The sequence below is a fragment of the Mustela erminea genome, chromosome 19 (assembly GCF_009829155.1).
Source record: "Mustela erminea isolate mMusErm1 chromosome 19, mMusErm1.Pri, whole genome shotgun sequence".
NCBI classification, from domain to species: domain Eukaryota; kingdom Metazoa; phylum Chordata; class Mammalia; order Carnivora; family Mustelidae; genus Mustela; species Mustela erminea.
This window is the reverse complement of record NC_045632.1, coordinates 12,061,119-12,080,169: the sequence shown is the minus strand read 5'-3', so window position 1 is coordinate 12,080,169 and position 19,051 is coordinate 12,061,119. Positions and strand designations below refer to the sequence as shown.

The 19,051-nt window shown below is 48.5% G+C and overlaps 1 long non-coding RNA gene across 1 annotated transcript; it reads right to left on the bottom strand.

The window, feature by feature from the left end:
• Nucleotides 1-12,607: 12,607 nt before the first annotated feature.
• LOC116579440 lies at nt 12,608-15,595 on the bottom strand. The gene is made up of 3 exons (XR_004281255.1): nt 15,501-15,595; nt 14,654-14,757; nt 12,608-14,544 (listed from the first exon to the last, which is right to left on the bottom strand). It is a non-coding gene; the product is annotated as an uncharacterized LOC116579440 (long non-coding RNA).
• Between the last annotated feature and the right edge of the window lie 3,456 nt (nt 15,596-19,051).

Genomic DNA, 19,051 nt, shown 5'->3' with positions numbered 1-19,051 from the left:
CCAAAACCCTCGGTTTGTTCCTCAGAGTCCACAGTCTCCATTGGTTCATCTCCCCTTCTAATTCCCCCCTTTCACTTTTCCTTTCCTTCCCCTAATGTCCTCCATGTTATTCCTTATGCTCCACAAGTAAGTGAAACCATATGATGATTGACTCTCTCTGCTTGACTTATTTCACTCCGCATAAATCCTCCAGTCCCGTCCATGTTGATACAAAAGTTGGGTATTCATCCTTTCTGATGGCTGAATAATATTCCATTGTGTATATGGACCACATCTTTATCTGTCAGTGGACATCCTGGCTCTTTCCATAGTTTGGTGACTGTGGCCATCACTGCTATGAACACAGGGGTACAGATGGCCCTTCTTTTCACTGCATCTGTATCTTTGGGGTAAATACCCAGTAGTGCAATTGCAGGGTCATAGGGAAGCTCTATTTTTAATTTCTTAAGGAATCTCCACACTGTTTTCCAAAGTGGCTGCACCAACTTGCATTCCCACCAACAGTTTAAGAGGGTTCCCCTTTTTCTACATCCTCTCCAACACATGTTGTCTCCTGTCTTGCTAATTTTGTCCATTCTAACTGGTGTAAGGTGGTATTTCAATGTGGTTTTAATTTGAATCTCCCTGATGGCTAGTGATGATGAACATTTTTTCATGTGTCTGATAGCCATTTGTATGTCTTCATTGGAGAAGTGTCTGTTCATATCTTCTGCCCATTTTTTTATATGATTGTCTATTTTGTGTATGTTGAGTTTGAGGAGTTCTTTATAGATCCTGGATATCAACTTTTTGTCTGTACTGTCATTTGCAAGTATCTTCTCCCATTCTGTAGGTTGCCTCTTTGGTTTTTTTTACTGTTTCTTTTGCTGTGCAGAAGCTTTTGATCTTGATGAAGTCCTAAAAGTTCATCTTTGCTTTTGTTTCCTTTGCCTTTGAAGACATATCTTGAAAGAAGTTGCTGTGGCTGATATCGAAGAGGTTACTGCCTATGTTCTCCTCTAGGATTCTGATGGATTCCTGTCTCACATATTCCTGTCTCTTCAGATCTTTTATCCATTTTATCTTCGTGTACGGTGTACATACACATTTTAACAATGTTCCTTCTTCTAATCCATGAGCCTGAAATGTTTTTCTATCTTTTTGTGTCTTCTTCAATTTCTTTCATGAGTGTTCTGTAGTTCCTTGAGTACAGATCCTTTACCTCTTTGGTTAGGTTTATTCCCAGGTATCTTATGGTTCTTGGTGCTATAGTAAATGGAATCGATTCTCTAATTTCCCTTCCTATAGTTTCATTGTTAGTGTATAAGAAAACAACTGATTTCCATGTATTGACTTTGTATCCTGCCACATTAATGAATTGCTGTATGAGTTCTAGTGGTTTGGGGGTGGAGACGTTTGGCTTTTCATATTCTTTACTCAATAATGGAATTGCTGGATCACGATATTTTTACTTTATTTTTTGAGGAACATCCACTCTATTTTCCACAGTGGCTTCACCAGCTTTTATTTCCACCAAGTGTGTGAGGGTTCCTTCTTCTCCACATCCTCACCCCACACTTGTTTTTTCTTGTTTTTTTGATTCTACACATTCTGACAGGTGGGAGGTGGTATCTCATTGTGGTTTTGAGCTGCATGTCCCTGAGGAGGAGTAATGCTGAGCCTCTTTCCAGTAGGTCTGTTGACCATCTGTATGTCTTCTTTGGAGAAATGTCTGTTCTGCTTTTTAAGTGGATTGTTTGTGTTGTTGAGTTGTATAATTTAGTGTATATTTTGGACATTGACCTCTTGGGAGATAAGTTGTTTGCAAATATCTTCCCCTATTCAGTAGTTTGTCTTTTTGTTTTGTTGCTGGTTTCCTGACTGTGCAAAAGCTTTTTGTTTTCGTGTAATCCCAGTAGTTTTTTTTCCCACTAATTTTATTTGTTCAGTGATCCAACAAATTGTGGGTTTGTGCACCACACCCAGTGCTCCATGCAATCCATGCTCTCCTTAATACCCAACACCAGGCTCACCCAGTAGGTTATTTTTGCTTTTGTTTCCTTGACTGAAGAGACGTATCCATGACCATGTTGCTGAGGGTCATGTCCGAGAGATTACTATCTGTGCTCTCTTCCGGTCTCATGGTTTCACCTCTCACTTTTAGGTCTTTCATTTTGAGTTTATTTTTGTGTATAGTATAAAAAGTCCAATTTCAACCTTTTGCAGGCAGCTATCCAGTTTTTTCCAGAACCATTTATTGAAGAGACAGTCTTTTCCCCCATTATATATTCTTACCTCTTTTGTAATTGACCATACGAGAGTGGGCTTATTTGGGGGCTCTCCACTCTATTACGTTGATTGATGTATTTATTTTTGTGCCAGCATCATGCTGTTTTGATTATTACAGCTTTGTAATGTATCTTGAAATCTGGGATTTTGACACCTGTAGCTTTGTTCTTCTTTCTCAAGATTGCCTTGGCTATCTGATGTGTTAAGTGGTTCCATACAAATTTTAGTATTTTGTTCTAGCTTTGTGAAAAATGCTGTTGGTGTTTTGATAGGGATTGCATTGAATCTGTGGGTTGTTTGGAGTAATATGGACATTTTAATAGTACCACTTTTTCCAAGCCATGAGCATGGAATATCTTTCCTTTTGTGGCATCTTCAACTGCTTTCATCAGTGTTTTAGTCTACAGAGAACAAGTCTTTCACATATTTGGTTAAATTTATTCCTAGGTATTTTATTCTTTTTGATGCCACTGTAAATGGAGTTATTTTCTTAATTTCTGTTTATGCTACTTTGTTATTAGTGTGTAGAAATGCTGATTTCTGGTTATTATTTTTGTATCCTGAAGTTTACTTAATTCATTTATTGCTTTTAGCAGTTTACTGGGGAGGAGTCTTTAGGATTTCCTATATATGTCATCTGCAAATAGTGACAGTTTAACTTCTTTACCCATAAGGGTCCCTGCTCTTCATTGTCATCATCTGATTGCTATGGCTAGGACTTCAAGTACTGCGTGAAATAAAAGCTATCCTGCTAATTTCTTAAAGCTCCCAGGGTTAAGGCTGCTGGGTCTCAAAGTCAAGTGCTATGGGAACTTCTCTTCTCAGTGGGGATCCCTAGAGCCTTGGGTACCTAGGGTGGGATAGATCCACTTCCCCAGGCTTGTGATGTGTCTTCTATGTGGGGCTAGTTGTGCGAGGGTTTGGGTGCCCAGTGGCATCTCTACCCCCCACCCTGCTCAAGGCAGTTTCTCTCCACGGTTAGCTGTGGAAGATCTGTTCTGCGTCTTCGTCATCTTCAGAGTTAGCTGTACAGGTACTATTGTCTCAGTGTGTCCATGGGATGAGGTGAGCACAGGATCCTTTCCCTCCACTATCTCCCCAAAACCTCAGCAGATTTAAAAATGTATGCTATAATACGTTAGCTGTAGGCACAGTGTTGAACAGATCTCTACAACCTAACTGTCTTGCATAACTAGAATTTCCTACCTGTTCAGCAGTAACTCCCAGTTTGCCCATCCCCACACCCAGTGCTCCATGCAATCCATGCTCTCCTTAATACCCAACACCAGGCTCACCCAGTAGGTCACCCCTAATAACTGCCAGTCTATGTTCTGTTTTTCCGGGTTTGACAATTTTATTTTTTTATCATGTTCAGTAAGCTGCTGTGTGGTACATCATTAGTTTTCAATGTCGTGTTCAATGATTCAGGAGTTGAATATAACATCCAGTAATCATCACAACAGGTGCCCTCCTCAATACCCATCACCCAGCTAGCCCATCCTCCCCACCCACGTCCCCTCGGAAACCCTCAGTTTGTTTCTCAGAGTCCACAGTCTCTCATGGTTTGTCTCTCCCTCTGATTTCCCCCCTGTTCATTTTCCCTTTCCTTCTCCTAATGTCCTCCATGCTATTCCTTATGTTCCACATATGACTGAAACCATATGATCATTGACTTTTTCTGCTTGACTGACTTCACTCAGCCTAATCTCCTCCATTTCCATCCATGTTGGTACAAATGGTGGGTGTCCATCCTTTCTGATGGCTGAGTGACATTCCATTGAATACATGGACCACATCTTCTTTATCCATTCAACTGTTGAAGGACATCTCAGCTCCTTCCACAGTTTGGTGCCTGTGGACATTGCTGCTATAAACATTGGGGTACAGATGGCCCTTCTTTTCACTACATCTGTATCTTTGGGGTAAATACCCAGTAGTGCAATTGCAGGGTGGTAGGGCAGCTCTGTTAAGTCTTTGAGGAACTTCCATGCTGTTTTCCAGAATGGCTGCACCAGCTTGCATTCCCTCCAACAGTGTAGGAGGGTTCCCCTTTCTCTGCATCCTCACCAGCATCTGTCATTTCCTGAGTTGTTAATTTTAGCTATTCTGACTGGTGTGAGGTGGTATCTCGTTGCGGTTTTGATTTGTATTTCCCCGATGCTGAGTGATGTGGAGCACTTTTTCATGCATCTGTTGGCCATTTGTAGATCTTTTCTGGAGAAGTGTCTGTTCATCGCTTCTGCCCATCTCTTGATGGGATTATTTGTTCTATGTGTGTTGAGTTTGAGGAGGTTTTTTTTTTCATGGTTTATTTAATGATCTTTGGAATTCCTCTGGTGTTGTTATGGACTTTAATCATCTTTATTATGTCAGTTAGCCACTGCGTCATACATACTCAGTCCTGATGCAGTGTCAGTGATTTGTTAGTTAAGTGTAACACCTGGTGCTCATCACAGCACGTGCCCTCCTCAGCGCTGGACGCCAGCCTTTTATCTGTAAGATCATTTGCAAAAAGTTTCTCCCCTTCCACAGGGTGCCTTGTAGTTTTGTTGACAGTGTCCTTGGTGTGCAGAAGCTTTTCATTGTGACAAAGTCCCACGAGTGCATTTTTGCTTTTGTTTCCCTTGCCCTTGGAGATGAGTCTAGCCAGAAGTTGCTGTGGCCCGTGTTCTCTAGGATTCTGATGGACTCCTCCTTCTGAGGTCTTTCATCCATTTTGAGTCTATCTTTGCATGTGGTGTGAGAGAATCGTCCAGTTTCATTCTTCACGTGGCTGTCCAACACCGCCTCCTGACAGTGCACAGGAGAAGGGTGAGGCACAAACAAGTCCACTGCAAGAGAGGGGGCAGGGGACAACCGCTGGAAGGACTGTCACCCCAACAGCTCCTTAGCCCCGTATTTATTAGACACAAGACAGCAACAAAGGAGAAGGTTATGCATTAGCCATAGGTCTCGTGGGTAAAAAGAAGGAACGGGATTCATAGATTGATCAGAAGTCTTATAGGTAAAGAAGAGGAGGAGTAAGGTGCATCTGGTCCAGCAGCATGAACTTGAAGTTGAGCAAGTGCACTTACAGGGATCACTGTCACAGCAGGCTTTCTCTGAGGCAGGGAGACAATGGAGAAGGGAAGCAGGTGGTGTTCAGTGTTCATCCTGAACGGGCTGGGCATCCCCCACTGCTCAGCTTCAAGGACGTGTATCATCCTCCCCCAGAGGCCCGCTGCTGGGAGAGCTGTTCCTCAAGGTCATCTTTTAGCACACTTGCTTGACCAGCACAGCTGCTCATTAAAGTGGTATTCTGAGTAGCATATTATTCTGAGGGATGGTTACATTTCCCCCTTTTTGTTTGTGTAGAAGTAGGAAGGTCGATTTTGCAACTTCTCCATCCATTAGTTGTCGGAAGGATTTTCACATGCATCTGAGGACTAAGCATACAAAGATTATAGCAATACAAAGAATGATCATTCCACCAATAATGCCAGGACCAGTTTGTTTGATCCAAGTAAAGAGGTTTAAATCAGTCAGAACATCGTGAATCCTCAGTGCAGAACTCACTCCTGGAACAGACTGTAGTGATAAGTGAGTAATGCCTTGAATACTATTTTGAAGCTGTTTAATATCCAAAATCAAGTCATTGCCATAACGACTGGTAATACGACGGTGAGTCTTGCTCCACGGTATTTCTGATTCACTACAGGTGTAGGGAGTCACACAGAAGAAAGAGACATTCCAATCGATGAGAGGTGGAGCCTAGGTTTCATGTGTTGAATCATCTCCTGCACGTGTCCCCACGGATTCTAGATCAGAGATTCTTCCATCTGATCTGTGATCTTTGACTGTCGGCTCCAGGCCTTGCTGGCATTCTCGTGCCACTTTTGTACAAATTGCGTGGATTGTGTGGTCTGATGCAAGGCCATTCCAGAGGTGGCAGCCATAGCAGTAATGGCTATAATCCCTAGGATGGCCGCTACAGGCAGCCCAAGAAACCTTCTTGTTCCACGGACCCAGTCCTTCAGAACTGCCAGAAGTGCATGTGTGTCTGGAGAGCTCCCCAAGCACGGGGGTGTCTCACCAGTGACCAGACGCCTGTCTTCTTCCAGCTCTGAGAATGACACACGTGTCTGTGTAAACATTCTCGTTCACGCAAGTGAACATTTTACATTTGGGACAATGTATTTCTCTTTCATTATGATCAAAAGTCATTTTTCCAGTAACAAAGACATAGGGATCTCTAACACAGGCTCTTACCCATTCTTGTCTCACCAGGGAGAAAGTGAGTACGTGATTGTACTGAGGAGTGTAAGAGCCTCCAAACTCTTAGGTTTAAAGCAGCCGTGACCTTCCATAAACTCTTTCATCTTTTATGATAGTCAGCAAAAGGGGATGGCACCCAAAGTCCCCACCCCTGCCAGACCAGAGACGCATTTCCCCATAGAGGTTTGTAGCATGATGAGGTGATCAGAAACTTGCCATTTTAAATTTCGATGAAAGGAGGAAGGTGTCCCAGTGCAGTCGGTGACTGCCATCCCCTTAGGGAACCAGTGCCGTACGTTTCCAGAGGAATTATTAATAACAACACTGGGGTAGAAGCTTGACCATTCTCCCACAAGGGGCGAATTCCCCCATCGGATCACATCTGTGTCGTTTTGCATTTGGGCTTGGGGGTGCTGCTGTGCTACAGCACGGACCCCAATATTCACTGGCTTGGGATCCTCTGGTGGAGGGTAAACCTCACTGAACTATAGTCAGACTGTCGTCAGTGGGAAAGTCCACCGAGCATCTTCGATTGTCAGGGACAGGATGACTGGAATGATTGCTGATATGTATGGGTCTATTTTGATCTCCCAAGGTAATGTTCTGTTCGTGCCCTCCTCTTGGGGCACTAACGGCAGTCTGGGATCCAGTATTCCAGCTCCCACACTGAGACATTCCGGTAAATCGGTGTTGTATCTTCCCCTCACTCCCCGGGGCGGAGCAGGAGAGGGTTGGGAGCACATGCCCAGGAAGGGCCGTTACTGACGTGTGCACGACACCCAGGAAGACGTCCGGCCACCCCGATGAGGGCTGGCACAGTACATCAGATGTGGGAACAGCAGCAGTCTTGTGCTGTAAAACACACACTGTATATAAAAAGTCAGATAACAGATTAAATGCAGAAGAAACATCTTAAAGCAATGTAATAACCACCATTAATTCTGATCTCTGTGCTGAGAGATGGGTAGTAGATGAGTTTTGAGGAAGGACCAAAACCATAACAGGCTTTGTCTTTTGTTCCCTCATCATTCCCCCTGACAATTTTTGGCCCTTAAATCTTTATAAGGTTGTTGATGGTGAAAGGTCTCAGTTTCTGTAAGTTCTTCCTGCCGAATAGGGGCATAGAATTGTCCCTGGATTTTTTATCCTTTTCACTAAATGGTGCCTTCGCATAGGCTGGCAGAGCCGATGGCGACAGTGCCACTGGCCATGGCAGAGCAGCAATGTTTCCCTTGGAAATTCCTCCTTTGTACGTTCCTTACGATGATTTCAGTAATTTCCTTTTTCTCTGAGCTGGTGTGTCTAGGTTCTCTTTAGTGTCTCCGGAACACCCAGCGTCATGCTCCGGACCGGGGTGTGTGAAGGCTCCAGGGCGGAGCGAGGGAGGGTCCGGGGGGGACCGTGTGGTAACCGGAATCGGCTTCCCTGCAGCGGCCAGAGTCTGAACTCAGGACCTCATGTCCCTGATGTGGGGAACCAGGAGCAGTGTTCTTGAATTCCTTTCAAAAGCTCCCAAAGTTGGCCCTCGCTGGCTTTTGCTCAAAAGTCGTCTCGTCTCAGCAGGGACGCCTGGGTGGCTCAGTGGGTTAAGCGTCTGCCTTTGGCTCAGGTCATGATCTCAGGGTCCTGGGATTGAGCCCTGCATTAGCAGGGAGCCTGCTTCTCTCTCTCCCTCTGCCTGCTTGTGCACACTCTCTCTCTGACAAATAAAAAAAAAACTCTAAAAAAAAAAAAAGTCATCTCCACAACCATACATAAGGGTGATATTCATCTGTGCTCTTTATATGTATTTTAAAATTACTTTTATTAGCCTCCAACGTGTCATTTGCCCCAGTGGCACAGGTCTGTGAGTGCTCGGGCTGACACACTTGCTCCCTAGATGAGCTGCACCCTGCAAGGAGGCTGCAGCTTTCCAGCGGGAAGAAGGTGCAGCTGCGTGAAACCTGCGCTGGGGCTTCCTGTCCCGTTTTGTCTCTTGTCCCTGCTCCGGCACCACGTGCCTCCTCCTGATGGCTTGGGAGAAGGATGAGGCACAAACAAGTCCATTGCAAGAGAGGGAGCAGGGGACGACCGCTGGAAGGACTGTCGCCCCAACAACTCCTCAGTCCTGTATTTATTAGACACAGATAACCAGAAAGGAGGAGAAGGTTATGCATTAGCTATAGGTCTCGTGGGGGAACATGAAGGAATGGGAGTCATACATTGATCATATGTCTTGTAGGTAAAGAAGAGGAGGAGTAAGGTGCATCTGGTCCAGCAGCATGAGCTTGAAGTTGAACGAGTGCACTCGCAGGGATTGTGGGCACAGCGGGCTTCTCTGAGGCAGGGAGACAATGGAGACCGGAAGCAGGTAGTCGCCCTGAGCGGGCCAGGGGTCCCCCGCTGCTCAGCTTCAGGGACGTGTGTCCTCCTCCCCCAGAGGCCCACTGCTCAGAGAGCTTCTCCTCAAGGTCGCGCTTCAGCAGGCCGGTGTGACCAGCAAGAGTGCCCACTGCTGAGAGTTCTGTTGCCGTTGTCCCTGGTGCTGAGGGACCATCACAGTCCGACTGTCCCGACACCACGTGCTGAAGACTCTTTCCTGTCGTGTGTTCCTGCTGCCACTTCCTGTGGACTTGGGCAGGGACACGGAGACTTACAGGCAGGGGCGAGGTGGGGACACAGATGCTCTTGGTTCCATTCCAGCGGTCCTTAATGCCCGCAGCTGTCATTCTGGAGACTTCTCAGCACAGGAACCGGGCGGAATCCTTCCCAGAGGACGGCGTCTCTAAGGCACTGGCCCAGGGGAGATGGTCTACAATGTCCTCATCGAATTAAATCACACTTCGTGGTGGGGTTGCTGTCCACGAAGGCGTGAGGCTGTCCCCAGACTGCGTGGGCTCTGCTCGGAGAACTTCCCGCCACGGGAATTACTTGGCGCGGTCACCGCCCTGCCCTCTACACGCAGAGCCCGGCTCGGAGCAGACGTTCTCCTGCCACCGGTGACCATCCCCGGCTGAGGCGCGCATGGCTGCTCTGAGCCCGCAGAGCTCATGTCCGCCGTCCCCAGAGCTTCTCTTTAATCGCGTGCAGCAGACACACGGGACCCCCGGTTCAGGTTACCGCACAGTGATGTGACAAGTCCCCGCCTTACGCTGCGCTCCCCACGCCTGCCACTACCTCTGTCACCTCACGGTGTTGCGACTGCGCCGACGAACCCCCTCCGCTGTGCCTTCAGTCCCGTGACTCCGTAACCTGGAGCCCGGCCCCGCAGCCGCTGCCGTCCCGCCTCCCGCTCCTCCGGTGACCCCCAGTGCGTTCTCCACGTCTCTGGTCTGTGTCCGCTTCTGTGTTTCCGAGTCAGCATGTGAGTCACATCATGCGGCATCTGTCCTCTCTGGGGGACTCACCTCCCTGACCCTGCACAGCACCGTGTGCAGTGCCACTGCATCCCACCCGTAGAGCCGGGTAAGCGGCGGCCATATCCAGCTCCTGGGTCCTGCCGAGCATCAGCCAGCCCCGCCTGCGCCTCTGTTCGTCTGTAGCGCGGGCTTGGTCACATGCAGATCTGGGTTGTTGTAATAACATAAAACAACAGAGCGGCGTGTGCGATTTCAGACCAGTGTTCTCTGCGGGCAGACGCCCGGTGCCTGGATGACCGCAGGATGTGGCACTTCCACTGTCTCGAGGAACCACTCTACTGTGCTCCACAGTGATGGTGCTAACTCACGTCCCCCCGCAACGACACAGGAGCATCTCCCCTTTCCCGCATCCTTGCCAGCACTTTTCAGATGCAAGCCAGCCTGACCGGGGTAAGGTGGGGTCTTGCTGGGGTTGGATGTGCAGGTCTCCAACGGGACAGTGAGGGATGTGGGCATCCTGTCGTGTCTGTGGCCATCTGTGGCTCTTCTATTTGGTTAGCCACCATGGAGCACATCATTAGTTTCTGATGTTGTGTTCAGTGACTCATTAGTTGCATGTAACACTCAGTGCTGGTCAAAACACGTGCCCCCCTAAACACCCACCACCCGGTCACCCTCTCCCCCAGCCCCTTCCCCTCAGCCTCCTCCACCCCTGAAAGCCTCAGATGGTTTCCTGGGGTCCACAGTCTCTAGGGTTCGTCTCCCTCTCTGACTTCTCCCCCGTTGGATTTCCCTCCCTTCCCCGTGGTTCTCCCTACTAGTCCTTATGCTCCACACATGAGTGACACCATATGATCATTATTCGTCTCTGCTCTACTTATTTCACTCAACATAATCTCCTCCAGTCCCGTCCATGTCAATGCAGATGGAGGGTGTCCATCCTTCCTGATGGCTGAGTGATACATATGGTGGTACATATGGACCACATCTTCTTTATCCATTCGTCCGTTGAAGGGCATCTTGGTTCCTTCCAGTTTGGCTATTGTGGACATAACTGCTATGAACATTGGGGTGCAGGTGCCCCTTCTTTTCACTACATCTGTATCTTTGGGGTAAATACCTGGTCATGCAATTGCAGGGTCATAGGGTAGCCCTGTTTTGAACTTCTTGAGGAACCTCCACACTGTTTTCCAGAGTGGCTGCACTGGCTTGTGTTCCCACCAACAGTGTAGGAGGTTCCCCTTTCTCCGCATCCTCTCCAACACATGTTGTTCCCTGTCTTGTTGATTCTAACCATTCTAACTGGTTCAAAACCTGTGGGATCCTGCAAAGGTGATCCTTAGATGGAAGTACATAACCATGAAGTCTCTCTCAAAACATCAGAAAAATCCCAAATGCACAAGCTGTTCTTACACCTAAAGGACCTGGGGAAAGAACAGCAAATAAAGCCTAAACCAAGCAGAGAAGAGCAATAAAGATGAGAGCAGAAATAAATAAAATAGAAACTAGAAACTCCTGCTTTGAAAGATTCAGTATGATTGATAAACCTGGGCTGGACTTACTCAAAAGCAAAGAGAAAGGACCCAAATTAATAAAATCATTAACAAAAGGGGAGAAACCACAACCAACACCAGCAGCTATATGCCCACAAACTAGGCATCTGGAAGAGGGTGGTTGATAAGTTTCCAGAAATGCATCCAAGACTGAAGCAGGAAGAAGTGGACAATCCTAACAAATCCATAGCCAGCGAGGAAATTAAACTACTCAAAAATCCCCCAACAAACCAGAGCCCAGGGCTAGGTGGCGTTTCAGGGGGATTCTACCAAACATTTTAAGGAGAAATAATACTTTTTCTACTGAAACTGTTTGGAAAAATAGAAATGGAAGGAAAACGTCCAAACTCCTTTCATGAGGCCAGCATCACCTTGATCCCAAACCTCGACAAAGACCCCATCGAGACGGAGACTCACAGACCAATTTTCCTGATGAACACGGATGCCAGAATACCCCAGATGCTAGCCGGCAGGATCCAGCAATACATGAGGATTATTCACCACGACCAGGTGGGTTTTATCCCTGGGCTGCAAGGGTGGTTCAGCGCTCATGAAATCAACGTGATTGAGCACATTAATAAAAGACAAGAACCGTATGATCCTCTAAACTGATGCAGAAAAAGCATTTGATAAAATACAGCCTCCTTTCCTGATTAGAACTCTTCAAAGGATCAGGATAGAGGGATCCCTTCCTACACTGTTGGTGGGAACGCAGGCTGGTGCAGCCCCCCTGGAGAACAGTGTGGAGGTTTCTCAAGAAGTTCAAAACAGAGCTGCCCTACCACCCAGCAGTCGCACGACTGGGTATTTACCCCAAAGATACAGATGCAATGAAAAGAAGGGGATGCACCCCAGTGTTCACAGCAGCAATGGCCATGATAGCCGAACTGTGGAAGAAGCCGAGATGCCCTTCAATAGACGGATGGATACAGAAGATGTGGTCCATATGCACAATGGAATATCACTCAGCCATTTGCACCCACATGGAGGGACTGGAGGGGATCATGTTCAGTGAAATAAGGCAATCAGAGAAAGACAAATGATCGTATGGTGTCACTCATGTGGGGAACATAAGGAGTAGTGCAGAGGACAGTAGGGGAAGGGAGGGAAAACCAAATGGGAAGAAATCAGACAGGGAGACAAACCACAGGAGGCTCTGGACTCTGGGAAACAACCCGAGGGCTGCAGAAGGGGAGGTGAGTGGGGGATGGGCTAACTGGGAGATGCGCGTTAAGCAGGGCATGTGAGCTGATGCGCACTGGGCATTGTAATGTTGAGTGACTCATCAGATCAGTAGATCAAAAACCAAAGAAGTCCTATCCCTTGGCTAATTGAATTTAAATAAATAAAATTTTTTTTAAAGCCCTGTAAATGGCATCGAGTAGCTTGTCTCATTTGTCAGTTTCCAAATGTCTTCTCGCTTGGGGGACACTTTGCTGCCCCTCCTCCACCGCTGAAGGACACCAGTGTCAACTCTCAGACTGATGAACACTGAGCCGGTGAAACAACACGGTGGGGTAGCAAGATCACGGGGGAGCGCGAGCTCCCTCACGTGCTGCTGCTGAGAGCACCAAATCTGAGACAAATCTGACACGGAATTAATGCTGACAGATGGGAGACAAAGTGAATTTAGGGAGAATAATGGATATAGAACCGTCAGGCACACATCCCAGTCGTAATGGTTTCAGAGAAGAAACATCAACAGATTCTAACAGTGACAAGATAGTGACGCTCTCAGAGTGACTCTCCCTGAGACACATTAATCTTAAAGCAGAAAATCTTAGTCGTGGAGAAACATCACAGGCAACATCGTGACCAAATGAACAGTGACCCTCCCTCACGAGGAGGAAAACAGACATTACGTGACGCCTCTGAGGTTCACCGAGAACATCCTCACGTCCAAAGGGCGTATTGTGGGTTTCATCGAGGAATTAAAGACACCAGATGGGAGGACATTCTACAGCATAACTACATCATACCTTTTAAAAGTGGAAAGATGTTGAAAAACAAGCCCTGTTTCAGATTAAAGAGTGCGAAAGAGGATAACTACGTGCCATATGGGATTGTGGCTTGGGTCCAGAAACATGAGAAACAGAACATTAGTGTTAATTGTTGGCATTAAGTAGTCATTAGGTAACAGTACGGTGTCCGTATTTCCATGTTAAATTTCTAGGATGATATGATGTTATGAAATACGTTCACATTTGCTCTGTCTGGGTATTCCTTTACACATTTGTGTCTGAAAATATTCCAAAATGTAAAAAAAGTAAAGGTAAGAAACATTGGCCAGTTACCCTTATTGAGGGTGAAATCCACAGCCGGGAAAGCAACACCCCAACCCTCGCTGGCAACAGAGGCCGCGTGACTGATGGCGGAGGCATCGACACCGAGTCCAGAAGCGAGGAGTCCTAGTGGAACAAAGAGACACAGATCAACCGTGTTCACGGGCAGCACCAGACCGGGGTAGCATGTCCAAGAGAGGAGCGCCCTTGAATTCTGAACTTCCCAGGGAAGAAACCGGCCGCGGATGAAAGCTAACAACTTCCACAGAAATCTTTGGGTCCTAAGAATGCAGCGCCCAGGCCCATACGGAAACCTGATATATCAAGATGAGAAAAAGCCTTTCCTTCCCACACAGTCAGAACAGACCAGTTCTGGGACTACCCAGTTCTCCGAAATAAAAGGAAACCAGAGAGCTCAAGAGAACAAACAGCCTCTGACAACTTGTCCACAGAAAAGTCCTAAAGAGAAGGACACACCTTGGCACGTCCAGAGTGAAAAGCTGTTCTCTCACCAAGAGAGCACCGAGCCGGGCACAGAGCAGCTCGGGGAGCGTGTGGGGCCGTGAGAACGAGAGACACAGAAGAATGTTCGTTCGATCATTTCAAGTGTCCTTCACAGGGACCGATGCTTTGAATAAAAATTCAATGGGAACAAGATTCCCTCCACCTTCCCTCTGCGCTCCTTTCATGGTATCAGCAAATGTCAAACAATCGTGGATCGCAGATTCCCTCTTTTTAAAAACTGCGCACGAGTGGGGTTTCTGACATCCCATGGTTGTCATCTTTCCAAACGCGAAAAGAAGCGCTCCGGGTCCCCTCCCGGCCAGGTGCTCCGTGTGCTCTGATTTCCTAAGTTCAAAATTTAGACAATTCAAAACAAAAGGAAAAGTGAAAATACTGGCACCTCATGAGGATTAAAAGCTTCTTTTCGCTACGTCCGTGTCTTTGGGGTTCGTACCTCGTAGGGCAATCCTGGGCCGCAGGGCAGCTCTGTTGTCGATTACCTTGAGGAAACCGCACACTGTTCTCCCATTCACCCCAGCTGCGTCTGCAACGGCTCGCCTGTGGGAGGAGCTGGGATGCTCTTCAGCACACGGATGGATACGGCAGATGCGGTCCACACACACGACAGAACGTCAGCCAGCAGGAAGGACGGACACCACCCTCTGCAGTGACATGGATGGGACTGGAGGGGATTATGCTGTGAGAAATCTGTCAGGCAGAGTCAATGATCATCTGGTTTCACTCACGTGTGGAACATGAGGAACAGAGCAGAGGACCTCAGGGGGAGGGAGGGAAACTGAGTGGGAAGAAATCAGAGAGAGACTCTGGCCTCCGGGAAGCAAACTGAGGGCTGGGGAAGGGGAGGGGGTCACTGGTGATGTGATGGGCACTGGGTGTCACACCCAGCTGATGACTCATTGAACTCTACATCTGAAATGAATGATGTACTCTATGTTGATCTTAAATTAAAATATAAAATTTAAACCTTTTGAATTTTCCATGAGTGAGTCCCGCTGTCACTATGTAAAACCAAAATCCGTTTTTCTCTGCTCTTGCTCCTTTTCCCAGTCTACGTCTACACAGACGTAGTGTTTGTCAGATTCACGTACTGTCCTCGCCCCCTCTTGGCCCCCACCCCCACCCATTGCTCTCTGAGCTCAGACTGCGTGTCCTCTACATAGCTCAAACTGCCCCCTTCCCCTGTTCGACCCACCCCTTCACTTCGGAGCTGAACTCAGAAGAATAAATGACACGGGCCCTGTCTCTGACGGCAGGATGCTTGTAATAGGAGAGACACTTACTTGCCTTCCAGAGCATTCCATGGGTGACGTGCTGCCCTTCGTTAATGTACGTGACACCCGTATCCAGATACGGACGCGTGTGCTCGGTCTTCACCAGACACTTAAGCAACAGCGCCTGAAAGACACAGCAGCAGTGAGTGTGACGGGTGCCCGGGGGGCTCAGTCAAGCATCTGTCTCCTGCTCAGGTCGTGATGCCGGGGTCCTGGGATGGAGCCCACATCAGGGTGCCTGCTCAGCGAGGAGTCTGCTTCTCCCTCCCACTCCCCGCTGCTCATGTTTTCTAAAAATAATTTTAAAAATTGTGAGAATACTATAGTGTCCTAATTTTGATTCATCTGATTACTGTAGTATCAGTTGCCATTGTGTAAATTCATGAAGGTCATTCTCTCCTTTGAAAATATTTGGAGTTTTCTTATGGGTTTAAGGCAATTTTTATAAATCAAAGGTAAATAATATTTTTATTATTTTGGCATAATCATAGAAAATCCCTATTTTTCAAAATTTGGAAAAATATTAACCTTCTTGTCTTAATTTTTTCTCAGTTTATTGTTAGTGATTTCATCCACTTCATGTGAGGACCGAATTGCACAAAGCATATAAAGCCCTCGGAACCATTCTTTCTACATTTCAGGATCTAGGCAGGCACCACTTGCTATTTGCTATCAGATAATACCATGATCGTCACTATCTTGTTCTGCAGGACGACAGTGTCCTGCCTGAAGTGCATAAGAGACCCCCGGAGAGCAGCTTCCCTTGGGGACCGCCGCAAACGCACACGTGCGTCCCCTCCCACACTCTCTCCCTGCCTGATCTGAGGCGTGACACGACGGCATCACCACAGCTCACCAGACACTCAACCCAGGCAGAGCACAGAGACCCCGTATTGGTGTAACGGGAGCGCTGGGCCCCGCAGACAAGGGCAGACCAGACGGCTCGACACAGTCCTGTTTCCGGGGCTGCTGGCTCCTAGTCTTGGATTTGGGTGGAATGACCCCTTTCAATTAGTCATAGAAGTTGCCAGAACAGCTCAGCTTAGCAGCTAATACAGGGTAAGGTGCAGTCTTGGCCTATTCGAGCAGGTCTTAACTCCAGACTGGGAGCTAAGGAGGAGGCAGCCTGACAGATGGCCAAGCACTCGGACCTGGACAAGCAATGAAAACCGGAGTGACATCCAGAGAAATAAGCCAGGTGAGCGTGACTGGACTAAGGACAGGTGATGGCATTTGAAGGGGGAGAGACCGCATGTTTTCCAATAGCGGAAACCCATGATCTCTCCAAGAGAGACTCCCCTGGGCCTCTCTGCAGGTGGGGAGCTCTGGCCGAGCCTTGCCGCTGCCCCGGCCCCCCGGGTGGGGTGTTTCTGGAGCAGGGAGAGGAGACTCCCTTCAAAGCGGCCGCTCGTGACTCCGCAGCATGAGCGGTTCCAGGACTTCAGGCTTCAGCTCTGCACAGAGCGGTGGAAAGGACGCTGCCCCCGCGCCCTCCCATTGACAAGAAGTGGCTGCAGGACCTGCACACTGCATTCTGCTCTGGAAGCCGCCAGAGACTGGGGCCTGCAGAGGCAACAGCGAATCCACAGTCTAGGGGGACCTCGTGGGAAGGGAAAGAAGGGGCGTCGAATGCACTCACCCGGGTCCCCATGGGTCCACATCGGAAGGGCTTGGCTGGAACAGGGCTGCGCCCGTGAAGGCGGGGGGCATGGACTGCAAGGATGGCAGGAGAACCCTGGGGGACAGGGCTAGGAGTGGAAAAATGAATCTACACCGGCTTCGGGCTTATTCTCCACGACCCACCACACACCCATGGAACAGGACTGAGAGCCCTAAGATTGTGCTTTGTGGTGCACGCTGTGGCTGGAAACAGCAGTCATGGGGGAGGGGGGGCTCAGAGGGAGACTAAGTCTGGGACAGCCCCGCTGTGGACATGGCTGCTGGACTCAGAGCTGCCTCTTTCTCGGAGTGTCCCGCACCAGTCCCGCTCCCCTCCAGATGGCCTTGACCCCAGTGAGCATGGCTGATGAGGGGACAGCAGCCGCTGGCTCAGTTCTCCCGGCTGTGCCACCTGTGGCCAGTGGACAGAGTCGGAGCCACAGCTGTGCTCAGGTGAGAAACACAGGACTGGGCCACCGAGATGTTTGCTTTCTTTCACTCTCCTCTGAGCCGCAGTGCTTTATCACGAGGAAAAATCATATCCTCCTTCTCTAGCTCAACTAAGGGAGAAAACCCTCCAATCTTGGGGAGGGGGCCCCACTACTGACCTTAGGGTATTGGCGCACATCGTCTGCTCCAGCCAAAACCGAGGGAATTCACAGCCAGCATATCTGTTGGAGAAGGACAGTGGAGGACATGTGTTCAAGACACAAAGCAGGTTTAACCAGGACCATGATGGTGGGTGGAGGTGCGCTGGAATGGGGTCAGGCCATGGGGGAAGGAGATAGAGCTGAACCTGCACACGACATGGGCAGCTGGGTACTTCCAGCCGAGGCACTGGGTGTGCGAGCAGCAGATGGAAATTTTAAGCGGAAAGATCTGCTGTAAGAGGGCTTCTGCCTAAACCTTCCAAGTAAGGCTCTGGTTGTCGGGAGGCAGGTTGGTCAGACGTGACCTGGAGGGTGGCGGGGGTTAAGTGCCCAGTCGGGTATGAAGGTCGTCAGATATCCAGAGCGGAGGTTCCTGCTAAAACTAGATTTTACAAGGACATGTGCAGAAGGGAAAGGAGAAGGTTCAGGAGCCTGGAAAGGTCAAGCAAAGGATCTTCGTCAGTCCCCCATCTTGTTCAAGGAAAAACATTCTCTGCTCTGAAAGCATCCAGTATAGTTTTGCACCCGCAGTCTTCTGGTCATTAAGGACCAGCGGGACCATCTGCCAGGACTTGGCAGGAGAGGACACGTACTGGGGGATCCTAACCGGGCATTTTTACTGAGGGCAGCTTCTAGGACCATCGAAGATGCCCAAAAACCCTGTTTCTCAGTGTAGCGTGCAGCCGGGGGGGATCCTTACACGAGCCTGACACACCTTCAGAGGGTGCATTGGGAAAGGCAGCGGCCGTCTGGAGAATGTTCTGGTTCGCATCTGCACAGTGTCGTGATGCCGGCAGGGATTCCGATGAGCTCTGAGCCGGGCACGCCGTGGGCGGCACGAAGCCTGCCTGTGTGTAACCCGTGGCAGTCGTTTCGCTTTCAAGTGTAGATCGAGGTGCTCAGCTTCAGCGTGCGGAACCTCAAGAGAGAACAGTTCCAGTTCTCGTGATTCTAGCACAGAAGGACAAAGTCAGAAGCGTCAAAAAGTCAGGCCTGAAAGACAGGATCTCAGTGCTGGTTTTGCCTAGGAAGTCCCGTGGCTCTCAGGACAGAGCTGTGGCTGGACATTGGGGAAACTAGAATTCAGCATCTGGTCAGGACAGACAGAGCCCACGGGAAGGCATTGCTGCTTTCCACTAAACAAAACAGAAGGAAACCCTTCTCTGCAAATGCCCGTTTTTATCAAAGACGATTGAGCTTAGGACAGTTTGTTTGCACAGTTAGTCTGGTTTCAGAAAACTTTACCTGATT